General features: G+C 46.6%; 1 protein-coding gene across 1 annotated transcript in view; it reads left to right on the top strand.

Moving 5' to 3' along the window:
- NAP1L1 (nucleosome assembly protein 1 like 1) overlaps positions 1-25,106 on the top strand; it is a 1,039,563-nt gene that overhangs the window by 348,157 nt on the left and 666,300 nt on the right. The gene's annotated exons all lie outside the window — the stretch shown is intronic.

Here is a 25,106-nt window from a genome sequence, read left to right as displayed (position 1 = left end):
TGTTATTTCCAAGCATAGTTTAAGGGCTCCTAGCCAAGCAGTCTTGTCAGCTTATCTTTGCTTGAACAGAGTCCCCCTAATAATCCAGTTTTCCTTAAGTGCACTTCAGGTTGGCTGTGGATTTAATCTAAGATCAGACACCAAGCCTCTCAAGAACAGTGTCCGGTGGGACTAGTCACCTCAGACCCAAAGGTGTAAATTGGTGCATGTTTAAATATCTGCATGACACTAAGGGCACCTCTGCTTTTGGTAGAAAGGCCAGCCATACAGGGGCAAACAAAAGATTAAATACTGCTGTGGAGGGAAGACTAGGGAGCAACTTGAATCTGGTCTGTCTGCTCCAACCTTTTTCCCTAGACTGGTCTTTGTGAAGGAGTGGGAGGCTGATAAAAGGATGGTGGTCCCTGCAGATAGAGCAAGGTTACAGGCATTCCCCAGAAGGGATTACTGGACATGCTGACTGTTCTCAATCAGCAGCCCATACGGTCTCTTCCTGTTTTTATAAATTTGACTTTAGCCCTGAGAAAAGGGGGGACTCTATGGCTAACTTCTGATATTTCGCAGATTGAAATTTAGAAATGTTCAAAATGCTGTGTGAAGAGCTTTCTGCTCTTGTCTCCTCTGACAGGCAGATATGACCCTGGACTAGATATCCCAGTAGTTGAGGATGGGCAGTTCATCTGATTCAGAGCGTGTGGGGGGGTCTCGTTGCTGGCTCACCTGCTTGCCCTGTGCCTTGCCTGCTGTGCCCAGTGTTAAGAGTGCCTGGCTGCACTAATTTTTACAGGGCAAAACATTCACACTTTTCCATACAAGCGGCAGCAACCATCTTCCTGAAGAAGATGGAGGCTTAAACTAGTCAACAGATCCAGGGACTGGGAACTTAAGATAATGTCTTACAGAATCCAGTGTTTGCTATAAAACAAATCCTGTTCCTAGGGACACTGCTGGACAGCTTTCCCCAAAAAGATCCTATTATCTATCTGTCACAGTACTTCAGAAATATCTCCTAGTTTGAGTCTGATTCCAAAGATGTTCATCGTGCATACAGCTGCAGTCATAACAGATGGGTTCTCCTGCCGTCAGGCGGGTCCTCGGTCGGCTGAATTCCAAAGTCTAGGTCCGGCGTCTGTTGTCGTCGCCTCTTCCCCGACGTCAGTGCGACAGGGGTATAAAGGAACCAGCCGACGCCATTTTCTTCAGTTTTCTTGCCGCGCGGTGGCCGAAGCAGAAGCAGTTCGCAAGTGTCAGTCGGCCAGCTCCTGAGATTATGAAAAATTTGGAACCGAAGTCTTAAAAGCTAAGTACCCCATTGGGGAAACTTTTTCTTGCCTCAGACCGATGTCAGACAAAGTTAATTGTATTTCTTGTGGGAAGCAAATACCGCATAAGGATTTCCATTCCCTCTGTATACCTTGTTTAGGCCCAGACCACGACGTCTCGGTCTGTCGCTTTTGTGCTACATTCAACAAACGCACTATTAAGCGTCGGGCGGAGTTCGCCCAGCATTATTTTGGGAAAGCATTTAACTATACTATGCCGTCGGATACTACGACTCCGGTTTTGTCTAAAAAAAACAGACAAGGACAGACACTCTAGGTCCGCGACCTCTACTGACACCACGCCTAAGCAGACTACACGTGGTCCGGTTCTCAGCGAGGTGCCTACGCAGCCCCTGATTACAGACTACACATCTTTGGAGGTGTCTCCTGTACCAGAGGTCGCAGGCTCCTCTGCCCACACCCTGGCTACAAATACCGAAGCCACGCTTGGTGTTGAAACAGAATGTGGACAGGTCCACCTCCACTCAAGGTGTCTTCAGACCTTCCTCTTTCTCCAAGGCTTTCACCAAGTCTAAAGCTACCATGCACCCTAGGAGACCAGCTACACAGGGCCCATCTCCAGGCCCCATGCCTAAGAAACAGATGCTTAAAATGGCTGAGGATTTAATTACTCTAATCAGAGGTTCTCAGCCACCTCCGGACAAAAGACCCAGAATGGAGGAAGATTCCCCCTCCTCTGATCAGGGCTCCATTATTTCAGAGCACTCTTATCAGGAACAGTCTTACTCCCCTTTTGAAGACTCTGATGCAGAGGAATCTATTCCTTCTGTATCCCCCCCCTGAGGATTACTCATTTGGTGAAACTCTGCATACCGTAAGGGAACACTTCCACTGGGAAGGCCAGGATTATTCAGATTCCAAGAAAAGGCTCAGGGAATTTCTTTTGTTACCCCAGCACAGGCCTCTGGCTATACCTCCTGTCCTGGACATCCTAGATGATGTTTACTTGGAGGCCTGCCTTAACCCGGATTCTCTTCCTCCAGCTCCAGTTAAGCCTGACAGGTACTACAGGGTTCCTGACTCGCACCAATTTCTATACAAAAGCCATGCTGCTGACCTAGAAACCATCCCACAGGGGCCCAAGGGAGTTAAGGCCTCCATTACCAAAAACCCATTGCCTTCCGAGAGAGATTCCAGATCCTTAGAAAGGTGGGGAAAAAAGGTATATACCTCTGCTACCTTATCCATGAGGGCCTTAAACTGTCAGTTTCATATGCTAAAATACCAACAGTTTCTGTTATCTCAATTGAAAAGTAAAATGTCACAACCTGAACAACCAGACATGAAGGAGTTGCAGGATTTGATGCATAGTGCAGAACAAGTGGGTAAACATACCTTGCAATGTGGTTTTGATGCTCTAGAGGCCTCATGTAGAGCTGCTGTTACAGGCTCGGTCATACGTAGGCATGCCTGGCTCAAGGAACAAGCCTTGCCTGATCATGTTAAAGCTAAATTACTAGACACCCCTCTTCAAAAGGATTTACTATTTGGGGCAAATGCTGAGGAAGTATTACGGAAAATGGAGGAAAAGGCTAAATCAATGCAAACTTGAGAATTTCTGCAGGTCCAACCACCACATTTTAGTAGAAATTGGCCTTCCAAAAACTGGTCCTTTCCTGCCACAGACAGACCCCAAAGAGGCCGATACAGGCGCCCGAGGGGCAGAGGACAAACACAAGGCTCGTACAGAGGCAGACAATGGCAAGCTCCTACACAGAGGTGGTGAGGACAACTCGCAATCTTTCAGAAAGCAAAACCAATGACTTTCCCCTTTGCATGCCAACCAGGTCTCAAATGGCAGCCCCCTTAGGAGGAAAGCTAGCACTATTCTCAAAAAATTGGCATATTGTCACAAAGGGCAAATGGATCCTGGACATTATAAACAGAGGCTACAAATTCCATTTTCATACCCTTCCAAAAATGAAAGGCATGCCAAACCTGCCACACAAAGGGCAGAGGCACAAAAGCAAATTTCAGGTCTTATAAACATGAAAGCTATTCAAGAGGTACCCACACACGAACAAGGTCAAGGTTTTTATTCCAGGCGATTTTCTGGTGCCAAGGAAGGGAAAAGATTGGAGACCGATTTTGGATCTTTCCATCCTAAACCCATTCCTACTCGTATCAAAATTCAAGATGCTCACTCTACAGCAACTTCTTCCCATGCTGGGCAAGGAGTCTTGGCTGGTAACATTGGACCTCAAGGAAGCATACCTGCATGTCCCAATCAGACAAAATTGCAGAAGATACCTCAGATTTCTTGCAGGTTCAACCCATTATCAATTCTCTGCATTGCCCTTTGGTTTATCTACTGCGCCCAGAGTATTCACGAAATGCCTGGCATCAGTAATTGCCTGCTGCAGACTTCAAGGGATACAAATATACCCTTATTTGGACGACTGCCTGATCCAAGCGGACAGCAAGCACATTCTTCTGAAACATCTGGCTTGTGTAATAATATTAAACTCTCTAGGATACACAGTCAAAGAGAAATCAAGACTAATACCCTCTGAAGATAATTTTCCTGGGTGCCAATTTGGACACACACCCAGATGGCCTACCTCACGCCAGAGAAGCAGGGGCAACTAATTCAATATTTCAGAACACTGGCAAATTGCACCAGGCTGACTGCAAGGAAAATCCTGCAGGCTCTGGGATTCATGGCATCTTGCATCTTACTAATCCCATGTGCAAAGCTGCATATGAGAACTACAATGGTACCTAAAAAACATATGGTCTCAACACAGCCACAGTTTGGAAACAATACCATTAATTCCATGTCTGCAAAAGGAATTTCTGTGGTGGGCTCAAGCATGCCAAACAGACACAGGTCTTCCATTCAGCAAGCCTCAAGCAAATCAAGTCATCACAACAGACTCCTCTGACTACGCCTGGGGGGGGGGCGCACATGACAGACCGGTGCATTCAGGGCAAATGGACCCAAAAAGAAAAGCACCTTCACATCAATCAAAAAGAAATGCTAGCAGTGTTAAATGCTATTATAGCTTTCAAGGACCTTCTACAACCAGGTCAGCTATTGATAAGAACAGACAACACCACAGTTATGTGGTACATAAACAAGCAGGGAGGAACACATTCTTATCCCCTATGCAGACTGGCCATGTCACTTTGGAACATGGCCATGGACTTACAAATGGAACTACAAGCACAGTACTTGCCAGGCAAGGAAAACATGCTGGCAGACAACCTAAGCAGGAATATGACATCCACATGAATGGAAGTTGCATCCAAAAGTTTTTACAGAAATAATCCAAGAATGGGGAAGGCCAGACATAGATCTCTTTGCCTCTCAAAAATCATCAGTTGACAAAATTCTGCTAAAGGATCTTCCATCCAAAGGCCTGGAGAGTGGATGCTCTTTCAGTTGGACATCAATGACAGTTTATGCCTTCCCACCTCTTCCTCTGCTGCCCAAAGTCCTATTGAAGAGCAGACAGACCAAAGATGATCCTCATTGCTCCGGACTGGCCAAGGCAACACTGGTACCCACTCCTGAGGAGCCTGACTCATTCCCCACCATGGACCCTGCCTCTAATGCCTCTTCTGACTCTGCACAGCTTCAAAACTCTTCAGTCGGCTGAAAACTCAATCTAGCCGCATGGAAGATTCCTTAGCATCGCAGCAGGCCCTGCTCTCCAAGGAGGTCCAGGATGTCATTTTGGAGGCCAAAAGGCCAACTAGAAAAGCTTACTCTGCAAAATGGAAACGTTTTTGTTTGGAATGAGAAAAAGGGCCAGTGCCCTGGAAAACTGAATTTACCTCAAATACTACAATATTTGGCTAAACTGCTAAGCAGTGGACTTTTGTTCTCCTCCATCAAAATCCAGGTCTCAGCCATTTCTGCAGAATACAACACTGATCCACCTTTATTCTCTCACCCTCTATTAAGACAGTTCCTCAGAGGGGCTAAGAATTTAAGACCTCCAAGAAAACCAATACCTGCTTGGGATCTTAATTTCATTCTGGAAAAACTGACTTTGCCTCCTTTTGAGCCAGCTGCCTCATCAGATTTACAATATTTGTCCTGGAAAACAGCTTTCCTTTTGGCTATCACTTCAGCTCGTAGAGTTTCAGAACTACAGGCTCTTATGGCTGTCCAGCCTTTTTATCTTCCATCAGGACAGAGTTTCATTACGTACCAACCCGTCCTTTATGCCTAAAGTGGTATCCAGGGTAGCTTTAAATCAGGCCATACATTTACCTACTTTTTATCCTAATCCTCAAAACAAAGGGGAGAGATTACTGCATTCCTTGGACATCCACAGACAACTGCGTTGTCTGGACAGAACAAAACCTTTCAGAAAATCAGAACAGCTTTTTGTGGCCTATGCGGTAGGAGCTCAAGGAAAGTCAATATCCAAACGGACAATCTCAAAATGGATAGCCCACTGCATACGCTTTTGCTATTCCTTTCATGGCAAAACTGTACCTACAGGCATTAGAACTCATTCTACCAGGGCCACAGCCACCTCTGCAGCCTTCCTCAGAGGAGTTCCTGCCAAGGATATTTTAGAAGCAGCCACTTGGAGTTCTGTGCATACCTTCTCCAAGCGCTACAACCTGCCATTATACTCCAAATCTAGAGCAGGCTTTGCCACTGCAGTCTTGCAGGGCATTTTGGCTCCTCCTAGCTCCACCTAGTGCCTACCACCCTTTTCTTAGCTTTGGGATTCTACCCATCTGTTATGACTGCAGCTGTATGCACGATGAACATAGTACAGTTTTGTACCTACCATAAATGTAGATGTTAGAGTGCTAATACAGCTGCAGTCCAGGTTTCCCTCCCTCCTTCCCCTCTAGGGGTGTTCTTTTATGGTGTATTTGCTTGCAACTACTGGTTGATTATATTGCATTGCATTATTACATAATTTTATGTATTGCCTTCCTTCTGGGGCACCTGACATCTGGGGCAAGAAAAACTGAAGAAAATGGCGTCTGCTGGTTCCTTTATACCCCTGTCGCACTGACGTCGGAAGAGGCGACGACAACCGACGCCGGACCTAGAATTTGGAATTCGGCCGACCGAGGACCCGCCTGAAGGCAGGAGAACCCATCTGTTATGACTGCAGCTGTATTAGCACTCTAACATCTACATTTATGGTAGGTACAAAACTACTTTCTGGGATACATGGCCTGTTGTATACTGATGGCCCTTCTAGCCAGACTTGGGGGAAAATTAGTTATTGAGACTAGAATGCATAGCTTTTAGTGCCCCCATCCCATTGTTAACCTTCACAAAGTAATTTTCTTGAATAGACAGTTTCCCAAAATCTGGGAGTGCCTTGATTATAAACTGAACCTTGTAATGGTTCTAGGCGAATTGGTGTGGAGAGCTTAAAGCCATAGATCGGAGGATAGTGTAAAGAAATGATGGCATTGATTCTAGTCAAAGTATTAGTCTGGCTGTAGGGAATGTTGCAGATAATGGATATCTAGCAGCAAGTTCCCATATGCCCTCCCAGTCTTTCCAAATGTGGAGGGCTTTTAGCAAATGTGATCCAGTAAGTAGAAGACCAAGCATTCCTCAAGACCAGGCAACAGTACACATTTTGATGGCCAGGAAAGATCCTATCTTCTGTTGCAGTGTTACTTAGTTGCCTGCCAAGGTGATGACCTGACTTCGGCCAGTATACCAAGTTTTACTGCCTACTGTGCACGATATGTCTTGTTGACAGACATCTGCCATAAGAGGTGTATGTGCGCAGTACCTTCAAGAACTTTGCAGCCAGTTCCGAACATTCTTTCAAAATTGCTATTTTTGCAGATTAATATAATTACCACATTGTGGATACCTTTTTTTTCTACCTTTTTTGAGATTTGTCATCCATAAAGGGGAAGTGTGATTGGATGACAGATTCCACACAGATGGTCATACTCTGCCTTATTTGCCTAGGCCTTCAGCATCATCACAAATCCTGTTCTGTTTGCCAGTCCTTTGTCCCAAAAAACTCGTCCGTTATCCTCCCTTGCGATGTACCTCTAACCAGCATGTCAGGTTTCTTGCTAAAAGTTTGATGGATGTTCCTCCATACCTGATGACCTATCCTTTAAAACGGAAAGCCAAAAAAATAGGCCCAATCCGAAGGTAATAAAGTGACTTCTGTCTCTAAGCATACGAGAGCTCTGAACACTCCTACTGAGATCCAGATCCACAGAGCCTGCTTCACAGGCCATCTTGGCTGCGGGTGTATGCACATCCAGAGAAGCTTCTTGGACATCTGCTTCTGACGTCCAGGGGGAACAGAGGCGGTGTCAAAGGGCCGTAGGGGGATTACCCAGGTTGTTGGGGAGGATGTAGAATAAAATATCGTTGAGTGCAGGCCTATGTCTGGCCCCCCTCCTTTGCACTGCATAGGTGTGCCTGCAAAGAAACACAAACGTGGTCTGATCAATGGAATGAATGGTTCAACTATTCACAAGCCCTCCATCAGGTCACACTGCTTCCAGTCTGCCCAGGCTTCCTTCCTGTATGAGACATAGGTCCCATCTTTCCTCTAAGGACTCTTCTGAGGAGAATGAGGAATGGGACTATTTCTCCAAAATCCCCTCCCCTTTGGATTATGCCTCCCTTGAAGAGGGTGCCAGTGGGACAGACTCCCCCATGTAGATTTCTTTCAGGGAGACTCCAAAATGTGGGGCCATTTTAAGTGGGACTTCACAGATGTCTAAGGTCCAGAAGTGCTATGATCTCTGTTCAGACTCCTAGTCCTTCAGCCATCCCTCCTGTAATCCCTGCTTTTCTAGATGCCTTTGCATCTACTTCCACCCACTCAGACTCACAGCCCCCAGCTCCGAAAAAGTCTAGTAATGAAGTACTCAAGGACTGCAATTTCCTTTACAGCACCCATTGCTGATCCTTCACTTATTTCTGTTGCCTGTGATGAGGCCTTCAGGTTCATTCTCCTCTTCCCTGCTCCCCTTCAATAAAGACAGCAGACAGTTGAAGAGGCTGAGGATCTCTTCTACCCTGGCATTCAGAGCTTTAAAATCGCCACACACGACCCAAGTACAACTTGGAACTACTATCCTGGGTGTCTAAATTGATCCCTGACTCTGCTGATAAGGCCTTGACGTCCTCTCTCCTTGCCACCTTTCAGGTTGCTAGACATATCAAGTGCATGTATGATGCAGTAGAAGCCGCCTCTAGGGCTGCTGCCTCTGCCCTTAAGATTTGCTTGGCTAAGGCTTAGAGGCTGAACTGATGGATGCCCTCTGGATTGTACTGCCCTGTCTGGGAAACTTTCCGCAGAGCTAAAGTATCTCTCTCATTTTGGCATCCCCTGTGCCTAAATTTCACAGGAATTGCCCTGCAAAACTAACCTTCATACGCAGGCAATCCAGAGATGTCCTATTCTTACTGGGGGATTTCCACCTCAGATGACCAGATGTCTGCTCCTCTACAAAAGCTTAACCCTGGATGATCTTCGTGTTTCGCTGTTGCATTGTTGAAGTGCATCTTTCAGCCATGCCTGCCTCCCACTAGACCATACTAACCAGGCTAGATGTTAGTTTTCCTGAGGGGTCTTGCACATCAGACCAGAAAAAAACATCCCACCACCCTAGGATCTAAACTTTGTTCCGGAGAAAATAGCAGTTAGCCTATTGAACCGGCTAGCAATGCTACTTTACAACTCTGTACATGGTGACCAACAGTACAGTTTTCCATCACTTCTGCTAGGAGGGTGTCAGTTACAGGCACTAATGGCCTTCCCCTATACTGTTCCACAAGGACAGGGTGACCTTGCACACTAACCCTTCATGCCTAAAGTGGTAAACTGTCCTTAAAGCAATCTATTCACCTGCCTACCTTCCCCTTGCCAACTAACGAGTATTCTCCGTTCCCTGGATGTGCACTTACAGCTTGGATTCTACCTAGACAGAATTAAACTTCAGAAAATCTGAAACTATTTCCTTCCACCCCAGGGCTGTGGGCAAGGCAGTTTCCAAGCAAACTATTTCAGGATGGATCAGAAAATCCATTTCTACTACTCTCACCATGTCAAACCTTTGCCTCCGGGGGTGAGAGCTCATTCCACTAGAGTCATGGCTACTTCAAAAGCCTTCTTTAAAGGGCTGGACACCGCTTCCATTTTAGAAGCTGCCACTTGATTCACTGTCCACCTTCAAACACTACAAACTAGATAGTCTCAAGAGCCAGGGCAGGCTTTGATGGGACAATTCTGCACTGGTTTCTGGAATCTTCCACCTCTACCGCCACCCTTGCCTCTAGCTGTGGTACTCTCCCACAGAATACTGCAATATGGAATAGTTGTGTAAAATCTTACCATACCCATAGATGTCTCTTCCATGTTGCAGTATTCCATCCTTTCCACCTTCCCCCTGCATTACATTGGACTACTAACCTAGCTTCTAGAAACCTCTACCCTTAACCTAGAGCAACTAGCCTGCATATGACACTTGAATCTTGTTCCTCTCAAGACTGTCTGGCCTTCCAAGTTCAAAGGTCTGTGTGCAGACATCACATTTAAGGTCCCTGGTTTTTGGCCCTACGTGTGACGTCCCACACAACTACAGCAACCAGGCTTAAGCTTTTGTATAGGAGCTGATGTCGGATCGCCTGAGGCAGGAAATCCTCCAGTAAGAAAACTACAACATGGAAGGGAAGGGCATCTATGGTTGTAAGATTTTTACACAGCCAATCTAGACCCCAACAGAGGGCCAAGACTAGTTTCCCTCTTCAGTCCCTCCTATAACCAAGCAGCCTTTTCCTGACCAAATGGACTCCTTCGTGACTCTTGCAACAACCCAATTCCCCTGTCCCAGTGCTTTTCCCAGTGCTTTTCCCTCTCCCTTCCTGGGAACTCATCACCTGGGACTCTTGGGTGTTAAGTGTCATAAAAAGGGGGCGCTTCATGGTTTGGCACAAGGTGCCTGTTTTTAGGGGACACCCCCTACCACCAAAAGATCAGGTCCCTCTTCCTGCCAGTTCTAGAACTATAACAGGGCACCATAGAACCTGTTCCCTGTGGGAAAGAGGGAAGGGGCTTTTACGCGCACCCTTTCCTGGTCTCATGGAGTTGTCCTTCCTGGGAACTAATCCTGGATCTCTCCTACCTTGATTTCCTTATAGTCCTCTTTCAAAATGTTAACCCTGCAAAGTTTCCCCTTGTGCTCCCTCAGGCTTTTGTAGCTTCAGTAAATATCAAGGATGCCTACCTCCATATCCCAATTCAGATACAGGAGATTCCTACAGTTTTCTGTGGGATCCTAGCACCATCCGTTCTCTGCTTTGCCTTTTGGACTCTCTACAGCTCCAAGATTTTTCAAGAAAAGTCTATCCCCAGTAGTAGCCTTTTGCAGGCTACAAAGAATCTTAACCCATACCTGGACGACCTAATCCCAGCCACTTTTCAAGCAGAGTTGAACAAATCCCTCCAATAGCCATTCTTCAAAACCTGGGATTTACCATCCACTTCAAGAAGTCATCCAGCATGATAGTATCTCGCCCACCTTCCAAGGCTCAGGAGATCTGTAATCTTTGCAGAGACTCCACCTAAATCCGATTTCTGCCAGACATTTCATCTTGGGCCTAGTGGCTTCTGCCATCCCAGTGCTCCCTCTGGCAAGGCTCCACATGAGGAAGCTTTAATGGTTCCTCAAATCAGTATGATCTCAGCATGTTCCCCCTGTAGAATACCTGATTCTGCTCCTCCCATGTCTAAAACAGGAGCTGCAGTGGTGGATCTCGCAACTTGCCAAACCCGGGTCTTCCCATTCACCCTCTGCCACCTACTTGGACCTTGTTTACAGATGCCTCTGACATGGCCTTGGGGGGCAGCCTTAGACCTCCACATGGCTTAAGGGCAGTGGTCTCACCCTCTAATGAAGAAACACATGTGAGAAAAGTGAGGGCACTATTTTTAGCCCTCAAACCTTCCACTCACTGATCCAACCAGGAAGGTTGCATGTACACAATAGCAGCATGACAGTCTTGTGGTACATAAAGAATCAGGGCGGTATCAGATCCCATCTGTGCAGACTAGCAGTGCAGGTATGGGATCTAGCTTGTCTAGATGCATTTCTCCAAGCGATGTACATCCCTTCTGGCCAGAATACAGTGGCAGACACCCTAAGCAGAACCAGGACTCAAGCCCACAAATGGATGATTCACAGGGATGTGTTCCTAGATATTGTCCACTGGTGGGGTATTCCAGAAACAGATTGTTTGCTTCCCCCATGAACAAACTGCATCCTCAGTTAATGCTAGACAATACCATCCTGCGGCATGGAGTGTGGATGAAATTTCTGTACCATGGAAGGAGAAATTCCTATATACATTCTCTCCCCTCCCACTCATCCCCATAGTCCTGTTGAAAGGCCAACAGGAAATGCCAAATCTTGTCGTTGACACCCTATTGGCCAAGATAGCATTGGTTTCCCCCTTCTACTTCACCTAGCCAAGGGTAGTGGCTACAAATTACCCTACAGAGTGGATCTATTAACACAGAATGGGTGTTCACTCCTACACCCACATCTGGAAACCCTCTAACTCTGGGTGATAGCTGTAATACCATTCAGACACCTTTACTCTGACGTGCTTCAAGGACTGCAGGAGGCCAGGAAACCAAGTCTTGCCACTTCAAACGGAAGAGGTTCTCTGGTGTCAGGCTAGTAACCAGGACCTGTTTTGAAGGTGTTTCTACCTATGGTTCTGTCCTCTGTGTGAATTCTTTAATGCAAGGCTAGCATACTCTTCAATCGAGGCAAATTTGGAAGCTATTTCTGCTTGTTTACCACTACATTCTCTAGCTTCCAGGTTCGAAACAAAACAATTCTTCAAAGGTGTCCATGTCAGGCCCCCAAGGAGACCAGTGGCACCACCCTGGGACGTCAACTTTGTACTAAAATTCACTCAAGCACCATTTGAACCTGCTTCCTCTAGCTCACTCAAATACTGTGCAAGGAAAACCATTCTCTTGGTGGCAGTTGCCTCTTCCAGACCTGTCCAAGTTGCAGGCTCTCATGACTTCTTGTCTTTCTATAAAGATAGTGTCTGCTAACCAATCCAGTCATTCATGACAAAGGTGGTCAATGAATTGTCCTTATACCAGGCAATTCACCTACCAACTTTCCTTCTCTCCCCAGAACAATAGAGAGGATCCTGCACACTCTGGATGTACACACAACTCCGGTTTTGTTTGCATAAGCAGACCAGTTTTTCCAATTCTGGCCTCTGGTATTGTCTATCTAAATGGACCATCTCTAACTGGGTATACAAATCTGCCTTTTACTCTACCAGAACATCATCTTCAGGAGTTTGGATGCCAGCTCTGTCCTCTAAGCAGCTGCGTGGCCTGTCTGCACCTTCCCCAAGCACTAAGGTGGACTGGTTATCTCTAGATCCAGAGCAGGGTTTGCCAGGGCCCTTCTCCATGGCTTCCTTAAATTCCTCTGGCACTTCCTCCTCCCTTTCCTAATAAGCTTTAGTAATCTCCCATTAGTCAGGAATACTGCAACAGAATAGGACATAGACTAGTTGTGTAAGAAGTTAATATAACTATGGATGTCCTCTACTCTGCAGTATTCCAACCCTTCCTTTCCCCTACTTGCCTTTCTTGAATGCGCAGATCCTCATTCCCGTAGACTGCCTGGAGCTTCAGTTCTGAGGGTGGTGCGCATGTACTTCTCTTAAGGCAGTGTCAGGCATACCACACATTGTAGGCAGTAAAAGACCTTTGGTATACTGGCCAACATCTGGTCATTGCCTTGGCAGGCAACTCCCTTAAGTCAGGAATACTGCAACAAAGACCTCCAGTGTTATGGTAAGTTCTTGCACAAATCTTTCTCAGGTGGACCTGCTGTTGGAAGGTGGGCAACATAATGGGCCAAAAGACACTGGCAGCCTGGAAGATTAAGGTTTTTAGGCATCAACTTTCATGTGTGCATTGAGTATGCAAAATAACTAGGAGCACCATATCTGGTAAAAGGGAATTCTCCCAGAAGTGTCAAGGGAGGTGTCGTGCTGAAGCAGAGGTGCCCAGAGCTTAAACCTTAAACATTTACTGTTTTCACCAATCCCCAAGTTTCACAAACTATCCAGCAAAAACTCAATTTTATTAAGAAGCACTCCCGTCCTGCTGCTCCAAGGCCTCAAGCCCACAAGAAAACCCCCTCCCTATAGCCAGAGAACTCCCTTCCAGGACAGGAAAGGTAGCATCTGACTGCCTGCCACCCCTGCCTCCTTCCCCTTTTTTCTGTACCACTGTCTACTTGCCTATCTCACGGTCTCCCTGTTTGGACCCATCTCTCCTCAAAGTGGGTCCTGTCCATACTTCAAAGCAGTTATTTTGTCCTGCATCTCCCCACCCATAAGGCAAGGCATACCATGACTACCTGCTCAGCGACTGCACCTCTTGCAACTGGTAGTGCAGACCCTGTTAGAGAAGGGAACCATAGAGCTGGTCCTCTCAACTGCAAAAGGAAGAGGATTCTACTAGAGGCTCTTCCTGGTCCCCAGGAAGGATGGACCATGGAGACCTATTCTACACCTAATCTCAACCTTTTTCTAAAAGTCCCCAACTTAAAAATGCTGACTCTACCAGCCCTTTTCCCCCTCAGAATTCCTGGCTACATTAGATGTAAAGGATGCTCATCTCCACATCCCGATCAAACCCACCCACAGGAAATACTTGATTCTTGGTGGGTTCCTCTCACTTGCAGTTCTCTGCCTTACCTTTTGGACTCTCCACTGCACCCTGACTCCACCAAATGCTTGGCACCAGTGGTGGCTTACTGCAGGACAAAGGGAATACAGATATTCCCTTACATGGATGACATGCTGATCCAGGCTGCCAGCCAAGAAACCCTCCAAGGGTCTTTTGTGGTGATCCTCCAATCACTGGGATTTCAGATATACCTCCCAAAATCTCCTCTTCAGCCAACCTAAGACATTGTTTTCCTTGAACAGGAACCTCTCAGATCTCATGGAAGTATACCTACCCCCACCAAAAGTGACTTAATTGACAGAACATCTCTTTCTTGTCCTTCATTACATAGTTGACTGCAAGGCTGTACCTCAGACTTCTGGGCTACATGGCAGCTACCATACCCATGCTTCCTTTAGCAAGATTGAAGGTACCACTGTAGCTTTCTCATGTGCAGTCTGGAAGCAACACAGCCATCCTCTGGAGCACATTGTGCCCCCTACTACCCTGCCTAAAAAAAGGAAATACTGTGGCTCAAGTGAATCACACCCCATGCCTTCCTCTCCAACCACCTCTACCCACTCAGGTCATGCACACATGCCTCAGACCTGGGGTGGGGAGTCACCCTCTTCCACAAAGGTGCAGGCCTGTGACCAAATCACCTCAAATCAGAAAGCACAAATGCCGAGATGAGGGCAGTCCTAGCCCTCCAGACATTTCTCCCTTTCCTACAACAGACCACTTCTGATATACACAGACCTGTACTGTGGTACATCAACAAACGGAGGGACCAAGTCCTATCTGCTCTATAGACCAGCCCTTTTGGTTTGGGAATTGGCCACTTCACAGGGGATAACCTTGCAGGCAGCCTACACCCCCCCTCTCCAGAACTTACAGGGAGATTTGAGCAGAACCAGCACAAACTACCATGAATGGATGCTTCACAAGAGATGTTTTCCTGTATCTGGTCCACAGGTTGGGTATACCTCAAGTAGACCTGTTTGCCTCCACCAGCAGGCAACTTCCTGGCTTCTGCACCAGAACCACAGGCAATGGCAACAGATGCCTTCTCAATTTCCTGGAAGGGGAAACATCTGCCCGCCCCTGCCCCCCCCCACACACACACACACACACACTCATTCAGAAGGTCCTGCTGAAAATACAGCAGGACAATCCAAAAAGATTGGTGACTCCCTACTGGCCTAGACAGCACTGGATGTTTGTGTTTCACTGTTGCAGTAATCACATTTGGGGGTTAATCTGCCTGCAGGTAGTACTCAGCTGGCCTGAATACCAGAGTCTTGGATTTCTGCATCGAATGCCAGCTCTTCCATGACATCAGGTTGTCTGGTATAAAACATGCAGTCGACACCATTACATCAGTTTTCTTGCCCCAGATGTCAGATGCCCCCACAACGTGAAGCAGTTATACGTTATGGTACACCTTCATCAAAAAGCAAATGCACCAAACAAGAAGGAAAGGTAGAGCCAAGAGAAGTCTGGGCTGGAGGGAGGGTAACTAGGACTGCAACAGTGCATACACTCTAACATTTACATTTATGGTAAGTGTACACAACTGTACTGTGTTCGTGTTTCACTGTTGCAGTCCTCCCATTTGGGTTGATTCCCAAAGCTAAGGAAGGGAGGAGGAAGTTAGAGCATTAGGGCCAGTTTTAAGTCCTGCAAGACTGCAGTGGCAAAACTAGCTCTGGATTTAGAAAAAATAGGCATGTGGTAATGCTTGGTGAATGTATGTACAGAGCTCCAGATAGCAGCTTCCAGGATGTCCCTGGTAGGTACTCTGAGAGGCTGTAGAGGTAGATGCAGCCTTGGTGGAATGTGATCTTATCCCCTGTGGGGTAGGGTTTCCATGGTGCTTATAGCAGAAATGAATGCAAATGGCTATCAATTTAGAAATGGTTTGCTTTGAAATGGCCTTCCTCCCTGCCCCTGCAGCAAAGCCAACTAGCAGCTGTTCAGATTTTCTGAGGGGTTTAGTCCTGTCCAAATAAGTTGTCTCTGCACATCCAGAGTGCAGTATTCATTCCCCTTTGTTTTGTGGATTAGGGGGGGAAAAGTAGGCTAACAAATGGACTGATTTAGAGCTACACGACACCACCCTGGGCATAAAGGAAGGATTGGTCCTGAGGGGAAACCCTGTCTGCATGGAAGATAATGAAGGGTTCCACTGCATAATACCATGTGAATGCCAATGAATACACCATCTACATTTATGGTAAATGTTCACAACTGTACTTTCCCCTTACTGGTACATTGTCCAAGGGCAATCACCACAAGCCCCCCCCCCCTTAGAGTGGACCTTCTCACCCAGCACAAGGGGTCACCAACTCATCCACCGTGGCAGCTTCTACTCCTAACCCTGTGGCTGATGGTGTCTGAAGGGGATCTGAATCCTTTTTGCAATGAGGACATGCTCAATATACTGCAGGAGTCCAGGAAACCAAATACATGAAAATGATATCTTTCAAAGTGGAAGCTATTCACTATTTGGTGCCATAAGATGGCTGGACCCAGTTCTCGGAGAACTCTAGTGCTGTCCTATTTGTGTGAGGCACTAAAGACTGGATTGGCTTATTCAGCAAAGCCCATCTGTCTGCTATTTCTGCACATGCCTCGATCCCCATTAGCATCCAGATTTCCTTCCAAACTCTGGGGTACTTCACCATAAACCCCCCAGGAAACCCTCTCCGCCTTGGGACCTTAACTACATGCTCAAGAAGCTTGCACTCCCACCCTTTTAGCCAGCAGATAGCTTCCTTAAAGCATTGTACTTGGAAAACTTTTCCGTTAGTGGCGCTAACATCAACCAGAAGTCTGAACGCCAAGCTCTTAAGGCTATTCCTCCCTTGTTTTCCACAAGAACAGGGTTACCCTCAGGACAAACCTGTCTTTGATGCTCAAGGTAGTAAATGACCTGTCCCTCAATCAGGCCATACTGTCTTTCCCAAGCCCACAAGGAGGCAGAGTGGTGCATTCCCTGGATGTACAGAGACAAATGGATCCAAGGCCATTCTCTTCTGCTACCAATTCCATGAGAAGTCTCTGCAGGGTACAGTTAAAGCTCATTCCACAAGAGCCATGGCCTCTTTAGGTGCCTTCAAGGGCCTGGATACCTCTCCTAGCGGGTATATATTAGATAAACTAACATTTGAAAGTTCGACTGTCCTGTGGTTGACACCATATCTAACTTTCAAATGTCTAATATCCAATTAAAAAAAACTGCACCCATCTACCTTAATGTTTTAAGCAGGGGGGGCAAGCCTGCCTGCACCCCGCACCCATACATTAAATATACAAACTGAGATTGCACTACAGTGCAGAAAGGGGAAATCTTCCCATTCCGTGCTGTAAGGAGAACTCCATTACATTCGGACATTCAAAAAGCTGATCATATGGTGTTTACCATATGACACTCGAATGTTCAAACGTTAAATTCAATATAGATCCCTACTAGCATGGAGACTGCTACTTGGTCTTTGGTCCACACCTTCAAACACTACAAACTGTACCACATCTCTAGATCCAGGTCAGGGTTTGCCAGGGCTATCCGTGGATTCCTAGTCTGCCTCTAGACCACCTCAATCTCTGTGAGCTTTGGCTCTCCCCCATATGCAGAATACTGAAACATGGGGAAAAGGACATAAAAAAGCTGTGTAAAATATTACCATAACCATAGATGTCTTTTTCCATGTTGCAGTATTCCTTCCCACCCTCCTGTCAGCTAATGACTTCCCTATTTGGGTGGCAATGATGTGGCATTGCTCTTACTAGGACTGGCTCCAACTGGGGTCTTCTGTTCTGAGGGCTTGTATATGCTGTCACCTTTATGGCCCACATACGGTCTGCCACATCAGACTTTTTGCGGAACTTGGAGGGACAAAGCTTTTGGATACTGGCTGTACGTACATGAGACTAGGAGTAATCCCATATGCAGAATACTGCAACATGGAGAAGGACATCTGTTATAGTTAGATTTTTATACAAGATTTTTATACAACTTTTCTGTGTCTTTAACTGCCATGGAACTTGTGGTAGAAAATAGAGGCACAATTACCATGTAAAGGCACAGCCACTGCTCTAATCTTCCTAAATCGTTAGATGGTGTTAGGATTGGCTACATTATTTTAACTTCAAGCTCTACAAGCTTGACAGACTGCATCTAGCGCTAGAGCATGGTGTGCTACAGCTTTTCTAGAAGGCATTTTGCTGATCTGATCATCGTGCATACAGCTGCAGTAATCACAGATGGGTTCTCTGCAGTCAGGCGGGTCCTCGGTCGGCCGAATTCCAAAGTCTAGGTCCGGCGTTGGTTGTCGCTTTCTCTCCTGACGTCAGTGAGGCCGGAGTATATGACACAGCCGACGCCATGTTCTTCAGTCTTTTTTGCCGTGCGGTGCCCGAAGCAGAAGCAGTTCGCAAGTGCCGATCGGCCAGCTCCTGAATTACAAAAAAAAATTGGAAACCGAAGTCTTCATTAAAGCAAGTACCCTGTTGGGGAAACTTTTCTTGCCTCAGACCGATGTCAGAAAAAGTTAATTGTATTTCTTGTGGGAAGCAAATACCGCATAAGGATTTCCATTCCCTCTGCATACCTTGTTTAGGCCCAGACCACGACGTCTCGGGCTGTCGCTTTTGCGCTACTTTCAATAAACGCACTATTAAGCGTCGGGCGGAGTTCGCCCAACACTATTTTGGTAAAGCCTTTGATTATAAAATGTCGTCTGAAACTCCGACTACAGTTTTGTCCAAAAAACTCAAGGACAAGGACTGCGGTCCCTACCAACACCACGCCAAAACAGGCTACACGTGGTCTGGTTCTCAGCGAGACGCCTTTGCAGTCCCTGACTACCGACGACACTCCTTTGGCGGTGTCCTCTGTACCCGAGACCGCAGGTACATCGGCCCTTTCCCAGACTACAACAACCGAAGCCATTGCTAATGTTGAGCCTCCTAATGTGAATAGGTCCGTCTTTAGACCCTCATCTTCTTTTTCTATTAAGGCCTTTACTAAATCCAAAGCAGCCAGGCATCCCAAGAGGCATGTTGCACAGGGCCCATCTCCAGGCCCCATGCCTAAAAAACAGATGCTTAAAATGGCTGAGGATTTAATTACTCTTATCAGGGGTTCTCAACCCCCTCCAGACAAGAGACCCAGAGTGGAGGAAGATTCTCCCTCTTCTGATCAGGGCTCCATTTTATCAGAACATTCTGATGTAGAGGAACACTTACTCCTCTTGAGGATTCGGATGCAGAGCAGTCCATTCCTTGTGTATCTCCTGAGGATTTTTCCTTTGGGGAAACCTTGCACACTTTAAGGGAACACTTCCATTGAAGGCCAAGACTTTTCCGATTCCAAGAAAAGACTTAGGGAATTTCTTTTGTTACCTCAACACAGACCTCTGGCGACTCCTGTTTTGGACATACTTGATGATGATTGTTCGGAGGCTTGCCTTAACCCGGATTCCCTGCCTCCTGCACCAGTCAAACCTGATAGGTACTACAGAGTTCCTAACTTACCAATTTCTCTACAAAAGCCATAATGCTGACCCTGAAACCATTTCTCAAGGCCCCAAGGGATTGAAGGCCTCTACTGCCAAGAATCCACTTCCTGCCGAAAGAGTCAAGATCTTTAGAAAGGTGGGGGGAAAAGGTATATACCTCTGCCACCCTAGCCATGAGGGCCTTAAATTGTCAGTTTCATATGCTTAAATATCAACAGTTCCTGTTATCACAATTAAGGAATAAAATGTCTCAACCTGAACAACCAGATGTTCTTCATCTCACATTGCTGCAGTCATAACCTGTGGGTAGTCCGCTGTCCTCGGTCGGCCCGAATACCAAAGTGTTAGGCTGGCGTCGGTCATGGTCGCTCAGATCTGATGTCAGTATGCCGTGGTATTAAAGCGCATGACCGACGTCCTATCCTCAGTCTTTCTTGCCGCATGGTCCGAAGCAGAAGCAGCGTTTGCAAGTGCCGTTCGGCGTTCTGAAATTTTCGTATTCTGAGTTTGACCGAAAACCAAGTTGGGCTAAGTACCCCGTTGGGGAATATTTTTGTCTTGCCTCGGTTAAATCCGGATGTCAGAAAGTGAATAATTGTATTTCTTGTGGGAAACGGATACCTCATAGGGATTACCACTCTCTCTGTATTCCTTGTTTGGGGCCTGATGAGCACGACTTAGTCGGGTGTCGCTTTTGTGCCTGATTTAATAAGCGCACCATTAAATGTAGGTTAGATTGCGCTAGGCTTGTCTTCGGTAAGCGGTGTAATTACAATATGCCGTCGGATCCTCCGCCCGCTACCGCTAAGAAGCGCAAGGAAAAATCGTTAAAGTCCAAGCAAGATGAGTCGTCCGTTCCGGACGCCGGTTCTTTGGAAACTACGGTGGAATCTGTGGATCCAGCCGAGGTTTCGGCTGAGTCTCAGGGGGAGCCGTTGATTTTGCAAGATGTGGCCTCTCAGGAGTCGGGTCAGGCTGAGGGGGCCTCTCAGGTTGCTGTACTCCCTTTGCATAAGGTGGTTAGGCCTTCCCCTTCTGTCTCTAAGGTACCTTCCAAGGTCAGGCCTGGTTTGTCTTCCTCTGGTGTCAGTCCTAGTTCTGCAGGTTCTGTACCTAAAAAACACATGCTAAAAATGGCAGAAGATTTGATTTCCTTAATCAGAGGTTCTATGCCCCCTCCAGATAAGAGGCCTAGGGTGGAGCCAGAGGTGGAAGGTTTGGAACATTTTTCAGATTACTCAGTCTTTGGCTGAAGACATTCAGGATTTTCCTCCTTATTCTGATTCAGACGCAGAGGATTCTAGTCCTTCTGCTTCTCCTCCAGAGGATTTTTCTTTTTCAGAAACCCTGCATTCTATGAGGGAGCATTTTAAATGGGAAGGTCAGGATTTCTCAGATTCCTGAAAGAGGCTTAGGGAATTTTTGTTTTTACCACAACATAGGCCCTTGGCTATACCTCCTGTTTTGGATGTGGATCAGGATGTTTTCTCTGAGGCTTCCCTTAATCCAGACTCTTTGCCACCTGCACCGGTTAAACCAGATAGGTAGAGTGCCAGAGGCTCATAAATATCTGTATAAGAGCCCAAGGGCTGACCCAGAAACTATTAGCCAGGGACCTAAGGGTGTCAGGGCTTCTGTTGTAAAGAATCCAGATGTCCTTCATGGATGCATCTGCAGTCATAACAAGTGGGTTGTCCTGTCGTCAGGCAGCCCTGCAGTCGGCCGGATTCCAAAGTCCGGGTCCGGCTTCGGCTGATGTCGCACTCCACCCGACGTCATCTCTGTTGGTCTTCGGGTATAAAAGCATCAGCCGACGCCATTTTCCTCAGTCTTTCTTGCCGCGTGGCGCCCGAAGCAGAAGCTGTTCGCAAGTGCCGGTCGGTCGGATCCAGAGATTACTTCTACCGAATACTACTTCAAGACTTCTAAAGCTAAGTACCCGTTGGGGACTCTTTCTTGCCTCAGCCGATGTCAGAAAAAGTTAACAATTGTTTAACCTGTGGGAAACAAATACCTCATAAAGATTTCCACTCTTACTGTCTGCCTTGTTTAGGCCCAGCCCACGACGTAGCAGCCTGTTCGGCCTGTGCCTCTTTCAACCGACGAACGCTTAAGCGCCGGTCGGAGTTTGCAGAACAGTTTTTCGGTTCTGATTTTGCGTACATTATGCCGCCAGATCCTCCGACTACCCCCAAAAACGCAAAGATAAAGACAGACACTCGGTCCGCGTTTCGGCCGAAACCACGGTAAAGCAAATCATGAGTGTCTCTGTTTCGCCGAAACCGAGAAAACTGCTCAAAGTACAGCTGAACCTATTCTTACAACTGAGGCCCCTGCTACAACTCTTGAATCGACCTCAGAAATTTTACCCACTACGGTGGTTGACTTATCAGACACCATCCCTTGGATGTCTCTACCCCAGCACGTGGTGCTGCTAGGCCTCCAGCTGCCATGTCCATTAAGGCCTTCGCCAGGGCTAAAGCAGCCAAGACTACTAAAACAGTGCCTGTTAAACCCCCACATCCAGGCCCTCTTCTAGTTCTCAAATGCTTTCTTTGGCAGAAGATTTAATTTCTTTAATTAGAGGATCTCAATCTCACCCAGACAGGGCCTCTCAGCCCCAGAGAAGAGACCTAGGGCAGAGCCCCTGAGCCAGTGTCTTCTGATGATTCTGCTGATGAATCAGACATAACTGACCAGCCTGAGGCTCCCTTCTCCAATTTTGAAGATTCTGATGCTGAAGAATCCATTCCAGCTGCTTCCCACCAGAAGAATTCTCCTTTGGGGAAACCTTGCATGCCATGCGAGAACAGTTCCAATGGCAGCAACAGGATTTTTCAGACTCCAGAAAAGACTTAGGACCTTTCTGCACCTCCCACAGCACAGGCCCTTAGCTATACCTCCTGTTCTCTCTGTGGTGGATGATGCTTTCAATGATGTTTGCTCCGCTCCAGATTCTTTACCCCAGCCCCTGCCAAACCAGACAGATTTTACAGGGTGCCAGATACTCATCACCACCTTTACAAGGCCCCTCTTGCAGACCCAGAAACTATATCCCAGGGTCCCAAGGCAGTAGCCGACCACAGCTAAAAACCCTATTCCTTCTGAAAGGGAAGCAAGGTCACTAGACAGATGGGGTAAAAAGGTCTACACTTCAGCTACTCTCTCAGCTAGAGCCTTAAACTGTCAGTTTCACATGATACAATACCAAGAGTTTATGCTTGATCAGTTAACTAAAAAACTAACCACTGATGAATCTCTTGATAAGAAATATGTATTAGAGATGGTAAATAACATACAACAGGTTAGCAACCATTCCTTAAAATATGGCTATGATGCACTGGAGGCTTCATTTAGATCAGCCATGACAGGCACAGTGATAAGAAGGCATGCATGGCTAAAGGAACAAGCTTTACCGGATCATGTTAAAGCTAAGTTGCTAGATGCTCCTATGGACAAGACAAGTTTGTTTGGTACACCTGCCCAGCAGGTTATGAAGAAAATGGAAGAAAAGGCAAAATCTGTTCAAACTGTTAAAGATTTCTTGCAGGTTCAACCCCAAGGTTTAGCAGGAACTGGCCTGCCAAAAATTGGTCCTTTCCTGACTCCACAAAATTTCAAAGGGGCAGGAATAGACGTTCCAGAGGCAGAAACCAATCCAGAGGAGGTGCCTACAGAGGACGACAGTGGCAAGGTAACAACAGAGGCACAGACACAGCCACTGCCACTACATCAGCACAACCACAGTGACTTAATCCTAAATCCGCCTACCAGGGAACAAATAGCAGCTCCTCTAGGCGGAAAGTTAACCTTATTTTCAAAGAACTGGCACTACATAACAAAAGACAAGTGGATTTTACAAACCATAGATCAAGGTTACCGGTTTCACTTCCACACTTTACCAGTCAAAGAGGAATGCCAAATCTACCTCCAAATCAAAAACAGAGGCTCTACGCCAGATAATGGAGTTAGCAAACATGAGAGCTGTGGAAAGAGTGCCAACAGCAGAACAAGGAAAGGGTTCTACTCCAGACTATTCCTAGTTCCAAGAAAGGAAAAAGTTGGAGACCAATTCTCGACCTGTCCACCTTAAATACATACATCATTGTCCCAAAATTCAAAATGCTGACCCTACAGCAACTTCTTCCCATGCTGGGCAAGGAGTCTTGGCTGGTAACTCTAGATCTCAAGGAGGCATACCTGCACGTCCCCATTCGACCAATCTGCAGAAGATACCTCAGATTTCTTGCAGGATCAGAGCACTATCAATTCTCAGCATTGCCCTTTGGCTTATCTACTGCGCCCAGAGTATTCACAAAATGCCTGGCATCAGTAATCGCCCATTGCAGACTACAGGAATTCAAATTTACCCATACCTGGACGACTGCCTGCTACAAGGCGACAACAAAAGCAAGCTGACAACAGATTTACAAAGGGTCATTTACTTGCTACAAGGACTGGGATACACAGTCAATTTACAAAAGTCAAGGCTGATACCATCCCAAACAAGGACATTCTTGGGCTGAATTGGACACAGTACAACAAATGGCATTCCTGACTACAGAAAAACAAAAGAACTTCCTCTTTACTTCTTGGCACTAACAAAACTGAACAAGTTAACAGCAAGAAAAGTTCTGCAGGCCTTGGGCTTCATGGCATCATGCATAATCTTGGTCCCATTTGCCAGACTACATATGAGGAAACTACAGTGGTACCTAAAGAATTTATGGTCCCAACACAGACACAGTCTAGAAACAGAAATCCCACTAATTCCATGCTTAAAACAGGAGTTCCTATGGTGGGCTCAGGCATGCCAGTCAAACCCAGGCCTACCCTTTCGCAGATGTCAACCAAGCCAGACCATCACAACAGACGCTTCAGACCTAGGATGGGGGCCCACATGCTGGACAAATGCGTGCAAGGATTGTGGACACAGGATCAACTTCACCTGCACATCAATCTAAAAGAAATGCTGGCAGTAAAACTGGCAATCCAAAATTTCAAACCATTTCTCAAAGAGGGCCAGTTGATAAGGACAGACAACACCACAGTCATGTGGTACATCAACAAACAGGGAGGCACTCATTCATACCGCCTATGCAGAATGACCTTGGAGCTGTGGACCCTGGCACTCAGCTACAACATTCAGTTACAGGCAATATTTGTACCGGGGAAAGACAATACCCTAGCAGACATATTAAGCAGAACCACTTCGGATGCCCACGAATGGAAGCTGCACCCGGACATCTTCAAGACCATCTCGAAGAAATGGGGAATGCCACAGATAGACCTATTCGCATCACCTCTCAATCACCAGCTCAAAAAATTCTGCACAAGGACATTCCACCCACTAGCATGGAAAGTGGACTCACTCTCCTTCAACTGGAAAGGCCTAACAGCATATGCATTCCCACCTCTTCCTTTGATACACAAGCAACTACTAAAAATCAAGGAAGAATGTCCAAGGATAATCCTGATAGCTCCAAACTGGCCAAGACAACACTGGTACCCACTACTGAAGAGCATGTCTCGGAACAATATGTGGCCAATACCCC

This window comes from Protopterus annectens, chromosome 11.part0 (genome assembly GCF_019279795.1).
Source record: "Protopterus annectens isolate FY-2018-M chromosome 11.part0, PAN1.0, whole genome shotgun sequence".
NCBI classification, from domain to species: domain Eukaryota; kingdom Metazoa; phylum Chordata; order Ceratodontiformes; family Protopteridae; genus Protopterus; species Protopterus annectens.
Note: the sequence above shows the minus strand (reverse complement) of the source record. Positions and strands in the feature narration are given on the sequence as shown.